A 16864-nucleotide genomic window follows, 5' to 3' on the forward strand; every position below is an offset into this window, starting at 1 on the left:
GAGCCATAAAGAGCCAAGGTCAGGTTACTGCCTCCACCTCTGCTTCAGTGTGAGAGGTGAAAGATTACAGCAGATAATCCAAGCTCTTAGCAGTGTAGCTACTGTATGATCCAAATCAGAATCATCTGACGTTTTTATGATGCATACAATACTTCATCTCATCCCCCATTAAAAATAGTTTTGTTTGCATTTGGAAATAATGTATTGTCTAAAACAGTTTGTTTCCTAAAACTTATTTTAAAAAGATTTCTCAGTTGGGTAGTAGACTCATCAACAAGTTTCTATTTCTTCATTTTATGTCAAGAAATGCAGTATTAAAAATAATAATCACTCAGATTATGTGTCGATGATGACTTTCAGCTACTACCACACAGTTTAGCTCAATATCTGCAAGAATGATGAGTTATAACCATTTTTTATGTTGCTGTGCATGTGGGTTAACCCCAAATGTTACTCAACCGTAGGCGTACATTCAGTAATAACTTTCTGAGGGTTTTTACTAAAAACTATCCGGTGGTTCATGGAATATTTTACTAACAGACAGACAGCGTTCAGATAAAAAAGTTACTGGCAGAGTTTTCAAAACAAATTTAATGTGATCAATTTACACGACGTGTTGGGGATGACTTTCAGCTTCTATCACACTAAATGTAGCTTAACATCTGTGAAACATCTGTTAAATTATAACCATGTTTGTGTTCACTAATGTTGGTTAGTCGTGGTGGCCATTTTGATTGGTTTTGTTTCTAAACTTAAATTAGTAAACTGTTACTTTCTGAGAGTTTAAAGAAATCCATTCAGTGGTTCATTAAATAGTTCATGAGATATTTTGCTAACGGATTAAAACACACTTATTTTATATGCACAGTTATGCTGTAAAATTGAAGGTAATTCGAACCATATTTCACTCTTATTTGTCCTTATTCATGTCATCCACTAGATGCCAGTCAAACACTTTCAGATATTTTACAGAAGTCCTCCACCAGCTGTTTCTGCTTTCTGATTAAAGGAGGAAAGACAACAGTAATAAAAAAAAAGATTTGTTGATTTTTAAAAAAAATTTTTGTAGATACAATGTGAAATAAAATTGTTATTCTTCTTGGTGTTCTGAAATGCTAATTGTAAGATTGGTGCTGTGTTTCAACTGGACATTGATTATCTTTAAGAAGCAATGTTTTGGTCCAGTCTGGGAACGTTTCCCCCCCAACAGTAAAATCCCATTTCCAACTGCTTCACAGCTGCAGCAGGAAGAATGATCTCACTGTAGCTCAGGTTTTTCTTCCCCCTAAAAATATGGTGCCAGGACAGGAACAACTGTTTGTTATTTATTCGTTCAATTTAATCAGTTTAATTCCTGTAAAGACAGTGTTGTTCAACACAGCTTACGTTAAGCCCGCCTGAACTATCTTCCCCTTTTTTCACTGCACACCATCCTGAAAACATCCCCACCAGCAATTTCTCAGTCTGTGTAAAATACGCTGGATCCACAATTGGCATTTGGAAGTTATCATGCTTCTCTTTTCTTTTTCTTTTTTTTCTTGGCATGGATTACAATGCAGTGCTTATCAGAGGCAGTTGATTTGCTCTCTATAGAACTCTGCAATCAGCATACATTACAACAACTGGGAGACAGGAGGAGAGAGACAGAAACCTGTGAAGAAAAGAGGAAAATTATTCAATATCACTATCTGATTGCTGCATGACAGCAGCACAGCTGAGTCTGGAGGGTTCTGGTGTTAGGCTTAAATTAACTGAGTAAAAATTTCAAACGGCTTTGAAAAAGGTGTAGAAGAAATAGATTCTTAACTATTTAGGAAAAGAATAATTTAAGTTTGTATGTGAAAAACATTCTTTTTCAGAACTAACATGCTTTTGGTAATTCAACATGAATAATGAAAACAGGAAACAGGAAAACAGTTGCATTGTTTACATTACCAGACACTAATATTAGCTGGCTAACATTTATTTATTGATGCCAATTCAAATAATCATATATTCTTGCACATAGTTTTCATGGTTATGATTGTCTGTCATGTTTCAAAAATGGTTCCTGGATAAATCTAAACCGTATGTTTGCGCTTTATGTAACATCTTAAAAATAAAGTTGCTTAAGGCTGAAGAAATTGTAATTCTGGTGTCCAAATATCTAAATTACTTCTCATTGTTGGGTGTGTGTTATAGGATTAAATGCCATATGGATGAAGTGCATTATGTATTACATTAGGCGTTATAACGATATAAATACAACTGTGATTTTTTGTTGTTTTATTATTTGCTTTATTAATTATCACCTACTGCCAAAGACGAAGGTGGAGGGATAATGTATTTGCCAGTGTGTGTGTGTATGTGTGTTTGTTTGGAGCATTAAGAAAATATATCATGAACCAGAGGCTGGATTGATGAAGACTCTCAGAAAGTAATCATTGGATACACATCTGCAACTGATGAAGATGGCTGCCACAGGTATGCCACATGAGCAAACACAAAAATGACTCAGTCAGTTCTACAGATATTATTGAGCTGAAAGCTGGTGTGGTATTAGCTGAAAGATCTTCCTAACACAGCTTCTAAACACTCACAGGTCCAACAAAATCGGTTTTGCATACAGATTACCTATTGGAGTCAATGCTGTCTATCTGTTTAACAAAATATTTCATGAATGATTTGGTGGAATGCAAGAAAACAATAAATGGTGGTACAACTACAACCTATTAAATTTTGGAGTCAACCAAATTCAATATGGCCACCACAACCTCACATGATACAAAAAAATGTCTGTAGCTCAGTCAGTTTTACAGATGTTGTTTTAAACTTTGGTGGGGTAATAGTTGAGCATCATTCCAACATATACTTTGAGAACGACACATAGTGCAATATTTTACCCTAAAACACTGGGAATAGCTGTTGGCACCAACCCTGTTTGTCCGTTTCTAAAATATCTCATGAACAAATGAACAGATCTTAATAAAACTTTCAGAAAGTAACCACTGGATGAAGGATTACGACTGATTACTTTAGGGAGTCAGTTCAGTTCAAGAGTACAAAATTAGTTAACACAAAAATGGTTACAGCTTAGTTAGTTTGACAGATACTGAGCTACAATTTTGTGTGGTAGTTAAGGAAAGTCATGCCCAACACATTATCCAGGCACTACACATTGCACAACAACTGTGTTTAAAATCAAGCATCAACTGTTGGAATTGACACTGTCTATCTGTTAGCAAAATATCTCTTGAACCACTGGACAGATTTTAATGAAACTGTCAGAAGGTGATCACTTCCTGTACATCTAAAACTCATTAACATTTAGAGTAAACCCAATAAAAGATGGTCACCACAGCTAACTGACTTTAGCCAACACATAACTTATTCAGTTTCACAGATATTGGGCTAAATTTTGTGTGGTAGTAGCTGAATCGATTATATATTCTGAGCGCTAAGAGATCTTGCGGCATCTCACAATATTAAATAAGATAGAGAATAAATTAATTTTAGGAGGTTTGACCAAAACATCTGTCGCTGTCCTTTTTCAGCATAAAATAATTTCAATTTAAAACTTTAGCACGAAAGGCGGCAGGTCATCTGCATTCTTTCAAAAATGCTGAGCTTTTAAATTATTATTGTGTTTTTTAAAATAAAAACAAATACTATAGTTTCAGCAACATTCCTACTGCACCAAGTGCAAATCCTGGACAAATTACAAAATACATCAACAAATGTGAAAATGAAAGGACAGCAGATTTTCATCTTTTTAATGGTTTGAAGTTGTAGGCTGTGTCCTCATCTCATGAAAACATGGTTAAACGTGCCTCCTGTAAAATATGCTGCCATAACAGGAGGTATTGCACCCATAGGAAGTAAATGGTATTATGGGATGCCATATGAGCATTTCCTCATAGGATGAAATGTCATTTTCAAGTTTTATGTCTAGGTGGTGTTGAATTTCAATTCATACCATGTTTATTGTAGAAAAGGTTGACTGTCTCAAGTTTTTTTCATAAAAAAAAATAGTAAGTTCTTTCAGCTGCTTCCATCTTCAGGGGTTACCACAGCAACCAAACTCACACAAACAATTTAGCAATTCCTTTACGCCAGATGTTCATCCTGGCGCAACCTGGGCTCAAACCTGCAACCTCGAGAATACAAGACCGTAGCACTGACCACCGAGCCACCACAGAAAAAAAATACTGAATAAAAAATATTTCACATTGTGGCTTTGTGACTGTGCTTTAAGTTTGAACATTTTCAAACAATCCAAACACACAAAACAAAACCATCAGTAGTGATGCAAAAAAAGTAGAAACTTCACAATTTGCTAATAATTGAGATTTTTTATATTTTCTTATTTTACATCAGTTTTGAACACAAAAATCTAAATTTACAGAAAAAAAAATTTACAGAAAAAAACTGCTTCAACAGCTTTTAACAGTCAGCAAAGAAATAATATGTTCAACAACATAAATTAGCCTTACATGATAAACCACATTTTAAATTTCAGCTTGAGCTGTTACTCAACCTGGCTGATTAAAAAAACAATAAAAAAACAAGATAATTACAGTATGTTCACTTACTGTAACATGGACTTTTATAAAATGACTGTGAGGTTAATGATTCCTAAAAGCTAGATGTCATTTAACTCAAACTTAATGTTCTGAAATGTGACTGGACTTTTTAAGATGTCAGAGAGAAAACTTGATTAATATTCGGGGCTTTTAAAAGCTGCCATTACACGGCGGCACTAATGAGCAACAAAAGTTTGAAGTTTTCTTGTTTCCACCAACACACCAGGCGTCCGATCTTTGTGCAGTATAATATGCACAGCTCTATGAATCCCACCTTGTTCTTTATTTCTTAGTTTTAAAGATTTTTCTGTTTATGTTATTTCTCTCCTAAAGACTGGCCTCATTTTAGAACTTCCACCTAGTTTATTATACCTGACAAAACATAAGCTGAAACCACTGGGAGAGCACAAAGAGGAATGTACTCCTGCAGATCTTTTTTTTTTTATTATTTAAAGGGACAGAAAAAGAATCTCTGCTGCTGTGTGTTTATTACTGATCCTGGCCCAGCAGAGACCCATAAATAAGCTATGGTATTTCATGAAAATGTACAATGAAGATGCAAAAACTCAAAGGTGGGTTCAGACAATATAGGAGGGCTATATTCAGACGAAACAAAGACCACCGGTTGGATAAAAGTTTCATTATATACGAGTCACAAATTCAGAAGTAATATAATTTTAATCTCCTGTCATTCAGTGCTGAGCAGAAGTCTGCCTTCCAAGAGTTGCATGTATTGGATCAATTGAAGTCGCCATTTTATGCAGTATTTTATTAAACCTGCTGTAGAAAAAGTGCTTTAATTTAAATTAAAAAATGTGATCAAGATTGTGCTTCTGATTGAGAATCCTTTGTCTTTTTCAGAGCTTGTCTAAAAAGTAATCACATATGGCACTATATGTGCTTTCCACTCATTAAAGTCTAAATTATCCCCATCATCTTAAGGCACTGAAGTCTTTTTAACCTGACACTGCAAATTACCTCAGAGCTGGGGGATAAATTTAATAGTATATGGCTTTGGGTGAGTAATATACCACAAAGTCCTTCTGGACAGCATGCTGCAGCATATGGTCAGCTAAAATAGTAGAGAACACTTCTCTACCCAACTTCTCACCTATTTTTATTTTTCTGAATCCCTTCAGTGTTTCAGATAATAAATCTAATGTGTTTTCTTTAAAATCTAATCCCTATTTTAATCTCCTGTCTCTTGTTGGACTGAAAGGAGACAGTTTGCAAACCCAGACCGACGAACATGCAAATGTTTTTTAGCCATTTCAGTTTAGCCTCTGGCATTTCTGCGCCCAATATTCTGCTTTTAATTATAAAGACTAATTAAAAGCACCTAGTAATGAAGTCTGTGCAGGTTTCCACCCCCCAGGACAATGTGATTTGTGTCATTTTACATCATTAATGCAGAATACGCAGAAGGCTGGCAAAATCTCAAAAGTTGTAAATGAGACATTTCACTCCACTTGTTCTGCTAATGTCAGGAGCTAATAACTGCAAAGAGAGAGGGACATTTCAGCATCAGTGAAATTTCCAGCACTGAGTCATTTCATGGCCAATATACGGCCATAATAAATGATAGATTATATAAAATTCACGAAAGAATAAAAAAAGCTTGTTGTAGACTAGTAGTAAAGTTCACCAAAGCCATTATTGGTACAGAACTGTCAATGAGAAAAACATAATTACTTGTTCAGTGCAAAAAACCTTCAGTCCTTCTTTTTAAAGGTACAAGTGGTGAACACATAGGTGTTAAAAATGTCAAGTGTAATGCTCCACTCTTGTTTTTATTATAAAATATGAATTTCTTATATTTCTGTTCCACAACATCAAGACCAACAACAGCAAAAAAGAATAAGAGGTCCCAATTTTTTAACTTTCCAGCATTTACAAGGCACTTTTTAATTCCAGTCAATTTAACTCCAATTGGTGTCTTCATGCAGGACCAAAATACATCTTAGCCGGACCAGAACGCTCAGGAGGGAAGGAAGGAACAGCTAGCGATTTGCATGTGAGTTCAGCTCTCAAAAAATGTAGCAGTAAACTACATAAACTACAACTTCTGAGCTTGGAACTGTGTTCTTTTTAGCATGAACTGAGAATTTTCATTGAATGAGTAATAAAATGTTTTTATGAAACAAGAAAAGAAGTCCAGCCACCTTAAAAAAATAAAACAAAACAATCAATAAAAAATAGGATTTGCTATGTCCTGTGTGGCTGAGGCTCTGCACCAACATGACATCATTAAAAACATTCATGGACCACATTCAACATATTACAGCATACTGGGTGTGAAGTAAAAGTATGTCTCATAAATTATGAGTGCAGTGTTTTACACCCACTCTTTACTTTTACTTTTTTTTTGCTGACATTGAGAAACGGATTTTCCTTCTAATCAACACTGTATGGACAAATGTATTTGGCCACATCATAATGTTGAATTCAGTCCCAGAAGTTGCATATAGAGATGTTTGTGTTTTAATTGACGTGTAATCTTAAAGCTTCAGCATACCAATACGGTATGTTTGGTCTGCTTTCATCTTTGTTGGCAACACTTTGGAGAAGGCGTTTTGCTATCCCGACACGACTGTGCCTCAGTGCAGAAAACAACAACTTTAAGGACTTGGTTTGATGAGGTTGGTGTGGAATAACTTGACTGCTTCGCACAGAATCCTGACCTCAGCTGTATCAAGCACCTTAGGGATGAACTGGAATGAAGACTGAGAGCCAGACCTTCTCGTCCAATATCAGTGCCTGGCTTTATAAATGCTCTACAAAAAGAATGGGCAGAATGTCAGGATTTGGGTACCTTTAGGTTTATTTTTATGCTGGCTTTATTGTTTTTTTTTATTTTGTTTTTTGGTTGTTCTCATGTTTAATGTTGTTGTAAGTCTTTGTATACTTTCTTGTCATCATTCACTTTTCCTCTTCTCGTTATTCCTCTGCCTCACCACCCACACCTGTCCCTTGTTGCCAATCAGTCACCTGTTTCCACTTCCTCGTTACCCTCAGTCTTTAAAACCTGGTCATCTTCCTCATTTACTCAATGGTTCATAGTCACTTTCATGTGCTGTCCAGGTGTCCTCGTGTCTTGTTCCTCATGTGATTGCAATCTTGGACTTAGTTAGCTTTTGATATTTAGTTCATGCTGCTGCCACCTCATCCTTTTATTTTTGTAAATAAGTTAATTTGGTTTGGAGCTCTCTGAGTCAGTCAGCATCCACTCACTAACCTGACAGAAATGCTCCAAAATCTTCTGAAAAGCCTTTTAAGAAGAAGCTGTTCTAGCTACAAAAGGCGAACTAACTCTATACAGTCCCTGTTTATGTGTTGGTCAGGTGTAGCCAAATATTTTTCCACATATGTGTAAAGCCAATCCTTCATTTACCTGTAAGTTGAATTAGTTGGAGTGTTAACTTTGTGTCTTAGGTTGTCATGGATGTAATTGTCCATCTTGAGCTCTATCAGAGGACCCTCTAGTGCTCACCAAGAGCATCAGTGCTTTGAATATTTGCTACAACATCCAAAACAATGGTATAAAAGATGCTTGAAATCTTAAAGGGACTACATTCTGTGTCATAATTTTTCACTTTGAGTACCACTCACTTTCATTAAATTCATGTCTTGAATAATAAAGTACTTTTAAAAAACCCATTACTACATTCCTGCACTACAGCTCCAGTGAGTTGCTCACAGCTTGATTGACTAACTGACTTGAACCAAAGACCAATGGAGGTTAAATTATATTAAGGCAACTTCTAATCTGCATTGATACAAATTAAACACAAACACACCCTGAGTGTGTTCACTGGTAAAATGTGTCTCTGAAAATTGGTGCTGCACGTTTTTAAAGTATCTGTATGGAAATCATTTCACGTATTATTTGTTAACATCTGCCATCAGCTGGTGATACGCAGGTTTACTTGTTGTATGCACGGGAAAAAGAGAACAGAAAAAATGTCAAGCAACATACATTGATAAAGATAATTTGAGGTAAGTCTCCTGTTCGGCTGAAATCGTCTCTGTATGTTTCTGCTGGTGTGGGGCTGAGTGATAAGCAGCAAACACTGATAAGAGACCTCAACGGAACCACAGGTTGCGACTCCCTCCGCTAACTGTTTACTTTTTCGACAACTTCAGTCGTAAACCATAGAGGTGTGTGTGTGTTCCCACATACAGTATATGTTTTGATTATATAAAAAATGTTCTGAATGTTGACATGCAGCACTTTTTGTGCTGGTCTCTGCTGTCACTGTGAGCAGAAGCCATGAATATGAATTATACTTTCAGGGATTCATGTTATTTTGTCTCCTACCTTCAACTTTGCTGCAGAACACAAAAAAACATTAATAAACCAAACACAAGCTATGCTTTGGAAAGTATCACACAAGTATATATCTTAAAATGAACTCTGGAAGCCTCCAAATGATTTTATTCAAGGCTACCTTATGCAAATGTTTTAATTTTAAGTTTTAAATCTTATCTATCCCAAAAGGACATAAAATAATGCAAAAGGAAGACAGCAAGGACAAATGCATAGACTGCAAATGAGTTCTTTAAACACCTATGGTGAATGACTAATGATACTGATTTAATCTAATTACAAATACAGCACTATTAGCTCAGCTGGAGCTGCACTAAATTAGAGGAAAATGACGGACAGGAACAGCTTGTTGTGTGAGCAGCCAAGCAAGCTCTTCACATGTACAGCCACTGCATTAAGGCCAAATCTGAGACTGTGAGCTTTGTACTCATTCAATCAATAAAAATGTGACCAATAAAATGCACTATATATGAAATGTGTATCAGGGGGAGCCCAGGAAACGCTGTGCAAAATTTGAAAAGACCTCTGGCATACAAATGCTGTCTTCTTTTCACCTGAAAAAGTCAGGAATTGTGGACTGAGCCACATAGAACAGAAATGTATGAAATTCCCTGCTGTGCTGTTCTCCAATTACTGCCATCGATGTTTACCCCTGAATTGGCCCAGACTCTCTCAGCATGCCCTGTTGGTCTCAGTCTCATACAAGCATCGCCTGCAGCTCCTCTCCAAACGGGGGCGTGACTCAGCCACACAACTCCAAGGAAAATGCCACTCTCATGCTCCATTAGCCTCTGCGTCCCCAGTGGATGAAGAAAAATGTATTCACTGTTGGGATACTGGTGCCACAGACATCTAAATAGCAACCATTCGTCCTTTCTGCTCTGTCCTCGGCGCTCAGAATGAACACATGACTGCATGCGTGGCTGAATCAGTGGAGGGAAACGTAACTTTATAATCACTGCATCTGAAGATCAGGAGGTTGACAGATTGTTTAACCTTGGAATTGGGCTGACAGATGAAGAGCACATTATGTCAAGCAAATAAAAATGACTAACAAAGGTACATACAGTAAATCCTGTGCATATCAAGATAATTATTATGGCAAAGCAGTGACTTTCAGTCAAGGTTTTAAAAGGATGGGATGATAGTTTTAGAGATCTGAGATGTGTGCATGTTGAAGTCACCATGCTTTAAATCATGCGGATTTTCCAGTGGTCTATCCAGAGGGAAATCATGGAGTTGTCTCTGTCAGACAGCCAATCCTGTAGCTCTAAATGGGATGAATCACAGAGCAAATGCTCAGGTCACTGCTGCAGTATTGATTATCAATGGAAGATGTCTGATTCTCTTTCTTGAGTCTCGGTCTTTCACCCTGCCACACACAGCACACAACTAAATTAAACTTTGCTCTCTGTTTGAACTCATTTGCAGTCAGACTGCACGTTGAAACTGTTTATGCACCAGCTGTACAACTTATCCAGTCAACAGCACATACTGTACAAGGTGATTGCTTCAAAACCCACATCCAATTTAAGCTGGAAGTGTTTTGCAGTGGGTGTTTGTCGAACATACAGTATCATTCATTGGGCAGACATTAAATTTGAAAGCTTGGTGGGGTATTTATTGAAGTCCTGACCCTGTCCTCTGCTCATTAAATTGATTCATGGATTCAATAAGTGGGGCACAGGCGGCAGGTGTGCATGTCGGTGCGCGCACAATTCTCACAGGCATCCATCACACTGATCAGGTATCTACGGCTTCTTCTCAGTGCAGCACTCTCACAAGACCCCTGCAGATGTTATTGGCTTACAGCCCAGGTTGAACCGATGCTATACTGAATGCAGATGCAAATATGCAAGGATTTACAGATAAAGTCTAACTGAAAATGTACAGAAGAGGAAGAGACCTCTACTGTTTCAGTATATTAGGTGTGCATGTTCCCTAAGAAGTTTGACTGTTTCCTTGAATGGCACTGTCTTTTGCGAAGATAGTAAGTTTTTGAGACCAGACGCTGGTCCCAAAAATACAAATGGAAGCTTCTGTAAACAGGTTCCTGCTGGCTTCAAGTCCAAACAAGAAAGATGGGACAGTTAAGGGCATTTTAAATTTATTTTCTGTGACTTTTAATATGTACAGTATTTATTTTTTGTTTATGAAACTGAAGTTGAGAGGTAGAAAAGCATTAAAAGTGTTATTGAGTGATTAGGAATGACATTGAAGGCTTTATTCGTGAACCAGTGTTTGGAATTCACATTATAAGTGAACATACTGTATCTGAAATGCAGTACAAATGATCAAATTAATAAAACTATATGTGCACGAATCCTTGTACAGTTTTGCTTTGAGTCACATCCTTTCACAAAAAGATCAGAATAATTCAAAAGTGTATGCAGTCATACAATGTTCTCTTTATAAATTATGCTTTGCATTGTGATTTTAAATTGATATCCAATGATGTACTGCAGGTTTTCATTACCTCTTTCTTTTTTTATTTTGCTTCAGCCTACTGCTAAATTTTACAAGTTTATAAATATGGTGTTGTGCCTCTTAAGTTTCTCGGTTGCGAAAGAAAAAAAAAGTCTTAACAGCTACGCCTGTTCATCCTCACTTACAGTTCCTCTGATAAGCCTCCTCAGTCTGTGCTCGTCTCTCCTTCAGGTGCATTTTAGGAATCGTGGCATCCTTCAAGATGTTCTGAGATTGATTTCTTCCTCATGGGCCAGTTGTGGGCCAGAATGTCTTCGCAGTCCCTGAACATGTGTTCCCTCCTCACTTTTTTTTAATGCAGTCTTCAGGAGCTGCCTTTGCTTGCAGTGTAAGCAAGGAGCATTTATAGTGGTCACAACTGATACACCTCCTGTCATCGTTGAGTGGTATTCAGCAATCTGTGACACTGCAAGATGAGGATTTGATAGGTGAACAAGATTTATTCATGAGAGGGTTGTTAACTCGGCTCCACTGTGATTAGAAATCACAAGTGGAAATAAAAGTGTAAGGAGTCTAAAAGAGCTGTCACAGACTTTATTTAAAGACTTTGCAAATTCACAGAATGAGTGTGAGGAAACGGTAAAAATATGGCAGGTGAGGTAAGTGTGCAGTGATTGCATTGTGTCTGAAGTGTGCTCTCAGTGGTGCAACAGACGGAGCAAACACACAAACTGCATAAAGGTGATTTATGGAAGATACAGGACATTACTCAAGATAATTTGCTGTCTGTCGTGTTTTTTTGAAGCTCATAACACATTTACAACATATATATAAAACGGTGTTAACCTAGTTAGCATGGTTAGGGTGAAATGGATACAAAAGTGATGGCTTGTCATGTAGGAAAAGCAAGGCAGATTTTATTGAACCCCTCCCCCTGCCACATCCCGTATCATCATGGTATCTACACCTGTTCCACTGAACGGATAAAATATTCAGAGGTATTTTATCTGAGATTTGAGTTGCCTTATGTTTTTTTTTTTTTTCCTGCAACTGCTATGGCTCACTACCATCAGGACAAATAACACTATTTGTTTGAACTGTTATGATAAGTGTAAAATTGTACTAAAATCATTAGGACGTGATGCAAATTTTTGAAACTATACTTTCTTTGGTTAGGTGGTGCCACTGTTCTGCATGGAATATTTTATTTTTAAACTATGAGTGGTGGAAATTGGTGTCCACCGTCTTCACATTCTGTTTTTGCGTATATTTTCATCTTGAAAATGCCAGTCACAATCACAAAATCTTTGCTAGGCCAACAAGCACAGATGTCTCAGAGACTGCAGAAATCATTTGGTTGCACTGTATTTACAGCTTTTCTTATTTGGCATGCTGCACAGAGAAGCAAGCAGCTTTGCTTGCTGTAGCAGTTGTGTTTCCAGCTCAACTTGTGCAGTTTGAAGGATCTATTGTGGCACCTAAACTCCAGACCTCAAACACAAGACATAAAACATTTCTATTCTTCTCTGAGGCTCTGAGTACAAATTTGCCCCAAGTCGGTTTAAGGACTCGGAGGTAAAATGTATTAACAGTTCAGAAACAGTGACATGAAAAGAGAAAGGAGGTCTTCAGAAACTCACTCATCCTTGGCCACTAAAGACTATTTGACATCCAGGTTTGTGAGCCTTGTGCAGTGTATGTTGGACCTCTGCTGCCACTGCAGGTCTCAATCAGTTTTCCTTGCCACGGGCTCTCCATGCTGCTTTGCTCAAAAGAGTGGCAGGCAGGAGAACCCAGTGGTGCTGTCATCAAGGTCCAGGCACTTAGTGGGTTTGTAGCTTTAGGCATGAAACCACAATTAAAGAGACATTCACATCCACAGGTTCTGTAAGAACATAACATGTTTCTCTCAGTGCTTGACCGTGTCTCGGCACTCAGACCTGTGTGCGCTTGGCTCAACTGTCTCTTTTAACCTCTAGTTAGCAGTAATGAGCATGTGACGCTCCTTGCTGTCCCTGTGTTAATTTTAAAAACAGACTCTCTGCACAGTCAAAGGCCAGAAATCAGAAATTAAGCAGTTAAAGATGTTATGCTTTAATGCAAGTGTGACTGACTGACCCAGTACCAGGGATATTATACGGGAATATAACAGCTGCAAACTCCCACCTGTGTTTGTTTATGCAAATAAAAAAAAAACAGTTATTGAAAGTAATTCAGTAGCGGTGTTTTTCATGAAAGAGATGTTTGGGATTGACAAGTCTAACAACTTTGATTTATTAGCGTGCATTTACGCTCCGATTTGTTGAAAAAAGGATGCAGATAAAAATAGTTTGTTTACATTAAGTGTGGACCCACATTTCAAAATTTTCTATCATTTTTATAATAATTTTTATTGACATAAAAATGATAGAAACAAGACTTTATCTAGAATATTTGCAAATTGTGCTCAGCAGCTTTTTGTCCTCCCTGGAAGACTAAATGTAAAAGAGAAGCATGCAAACTCCAGAGATTTTTTTTTCTTGATAATGTTGGATGATAATAAGAAAGCAATTTTACTTAAACTGTATCAAGCTGAAGGTAAAAAATAAAATGATGGGTAGCTGCAGTCAGAACTGGGCTTCAGGCTGTCTTCTCGGAGCCAACAGAAGCTCATATCTGTCCATACAGGACTAGTGTGCTCAGCAGCTACAGCGATGACTTAATCTACTGACACATTTGTGGCATTTGACTGACAATGCCACGTCTTAAAAAAACGTCTTTCCCAGATAAAATATGAACTACATGTTTGGAAAAAAACTATAAAATGGGAAGGAAAAATGCACTGAGAAATACACACACTCATCCAGCACTGAGACAGCCAGAACGACAGGCCTGAATTCTCTGTGGCGCAGGAGACAATGACACCATTTAGTACTGAAAATTCCTTTTTTAGGAACATGATAACCTTAGTCTCTAAGTTTCAGCAGGCGACAATGTTTAGCTGTATATTAATATTGTACAACAATATTTTTTTCAAGCTGTCAGCTCTTAGAGAACTGAACATAAAATGATAATGAATAAACAGGAAACCAAATGTCCCAGCAGCAGCTTTTTGCAAACAAGTGCACATTTTTAAAGAAGAGACATAGAAGGAAAGAAAATAAGTTCTAGTATAAAAAAATAAAAAAAAACATTTATTTTATTTTCTAAAAGCATTAACAATCCAAATCATGCAACAGCTCATTAAATGAGAAAAATAAAAATAAAAATTAAGACCTATACGTCAATTTATTTATTTTTAACCTTAAAAATAAAACAAAAAATCAAAACTCCTTCTGGTCTCATGTAACCATTGATAATAAATGCAGGAACATTGTTCAGACAAACAGTGCTTCTTTTTAAACTGCTTATGTTACAAAACCCTAAATGGACTTTATTGTTTAAGAATGTTATATCTGAGAAATATCAAATCAAAAAACTATTTTCAGAATCTTTCCACAGGTTTTGCAAATATTTATTTGCACCTACAAACCTTTTAAAAAGCTCTTGTAATATTAAACTTTTTTTCTACACAGAATCCAATTTTCAATTTTCCTTATCTCTGAGTGAGCTATTATTTGTTGTATTTTAATAAAACTTACTGGGCAGAAAGTTTTAATTCTTTGAGTTAAACAGAATATGAACAAATGTTGAGCTTTATGTGGTTTGTAAATTTTGAATTATTTAAAGAAGAGTTTCTAGTGTCTAAAAGTGGAAAAAAACCTTAAAAAGATATAAGCATCCATCACGAGCTTCTCAAGAGACAGTTTATGGCGACTTAAATAAAACAAAAAGGATGCAAAAGTTCTGTCTCTTCATGCTCAAGTCTAATGAATCTACAAGCACAAAACACTTTGGTGTTAAACTAATTGAACAAGCTTGTAATTAAACCTCTTTTTACGTTCAGACAACACATTTAAAACGTTTTCTGGGGACTAATGAGGAAAAATTTCCATTTTGTCTTTTTAGCTTTGTTAATATTCACGTGCTGCTGGATGATTTGTCATTCACATAAATCATTTTACAGCCAGAAAATAAAACCACTGATGTAAAAATGTCACACTGGTAAAATTAATTAGGCAAACATAGTTGGGTAATAATCAGGAGAATAAATCAGATACAAATGAAGCTCAGGGTGATTATGATGACAATGGAGTCTGGTACAAATTTTCAGAAAAAGTTGAACATTTATATCTTCAGATGCAAGTGACTTTTTGCAAATAATTATCTTAACAAGAAATACATGCATAAAGTTTGAAACTCGTTGTGAATATAGAACAATTTAGATAAACTACGGTCAATTAAAAATGAATTTATGGAACTGAGAGAAAACTGAAAATCTGAAATCCAAACTCAGAGTTAATTTGTGTCCTTTTGAGTAATGAAGTTGCAAAGACTAAAATCCAAAGGACTTGATTTTCAAGGCATTTATTCACCTAACACAATTTCTATAGAATTGCTTATTAACATTCCTGCTCCTCGGTCATAATTTGAATTTCAATCACTTACACAAACTAAACAAACACCGTCTAAAATAAGTTTGCAGAAAGGTTGTCCTGATCCTTAACGATCTCATTCGACGTCCTGCTTCTCATTACATAAATTTCATAGAGGACATCATGATTATTGATGGCTTTGATGGGGGGTCATTAAACATGCTGTGTGCACCATATGTTCTTCCAGTGCTCCTAAAAAATCCTGCAGGTTTAATAAAACTGCTGAAAGGACGCACAGCTTAATGTCGGTGATAACACCAGACCGGTAATGTGCTGCTGCAAAGAGAGAGGAGGCTTCAACATCAGAAAATGGAAACAATAGATGGTAAACTTAGACTATTTCAAACTGAAATCACAAGTTTCAGGCTTTATGAACGATATTCTTTCTTAAACTGAGGGGAAATTTCAGCTTTTTTATGCCGTGTCTAGTCTACTGACAGTAGACTCTGGCATGCTTTGATGCTTCTGCTTTACAAAAGCATCTTTCTGCACAAATTCTCATTGTTAAAAGTTTCTTGATTTGATTCCACTCTCTAGCCCAGCAACGGCAAAGAAACAAACAAAGATTTCTGAGCATGACGTCAAACAGCATATGAACTGCTGTTCAGGGAAATAAATCTGTATCTTGTCATATAGGTGCCCTCCATATTTGCTGCTGAAATGGAAAAAGATAACAATATGTCATGATGCCCGTCAGTCATTACTGGATAATATATCTGTATCTGCTTTCATGGTTGCTGATTTTCAAACACTTTATTCCATTGGGGGCGGAAAGAAGACAAAACAATTTCAAGCTTCATTTGTTGCATGAAACTTAGAAAAAGATGTGATGTTGTCAAGAGGGATGACTGAAAACTGAGATTGAGCTCCGAGCTCTGCGCATTTGTTTTGTTCTCTTTTGTCAGTAAAATCTCCTGTTGTGATGGAGATGTCAGTGGTGTACAGCCAACAACAGGCTAATGGACACACCTGTATGAAAGATTGAAGGTCAGCAGAAGAAAGAGCAAAAACATGCATAAACTAAACGTTTAGGG

Source organism: Kryptolebias marmoratus, linkage group LG2 (genome assembly GCF_001649575.2).
Source record: "Kryptolebias marmoratus isolate JLee-2015 linkage group LG2, ASM164957v2, whole genome shotgun sequence".
In the NCBI taxonomy this organism is placed as follows: domain Eukaryota; kingdom Metazoa; phylum Chordata; class Actinopteri; order Cyprinodontiformes; family Rivulidae; genus Kryptolebias; species Kryptolebias marmoratus.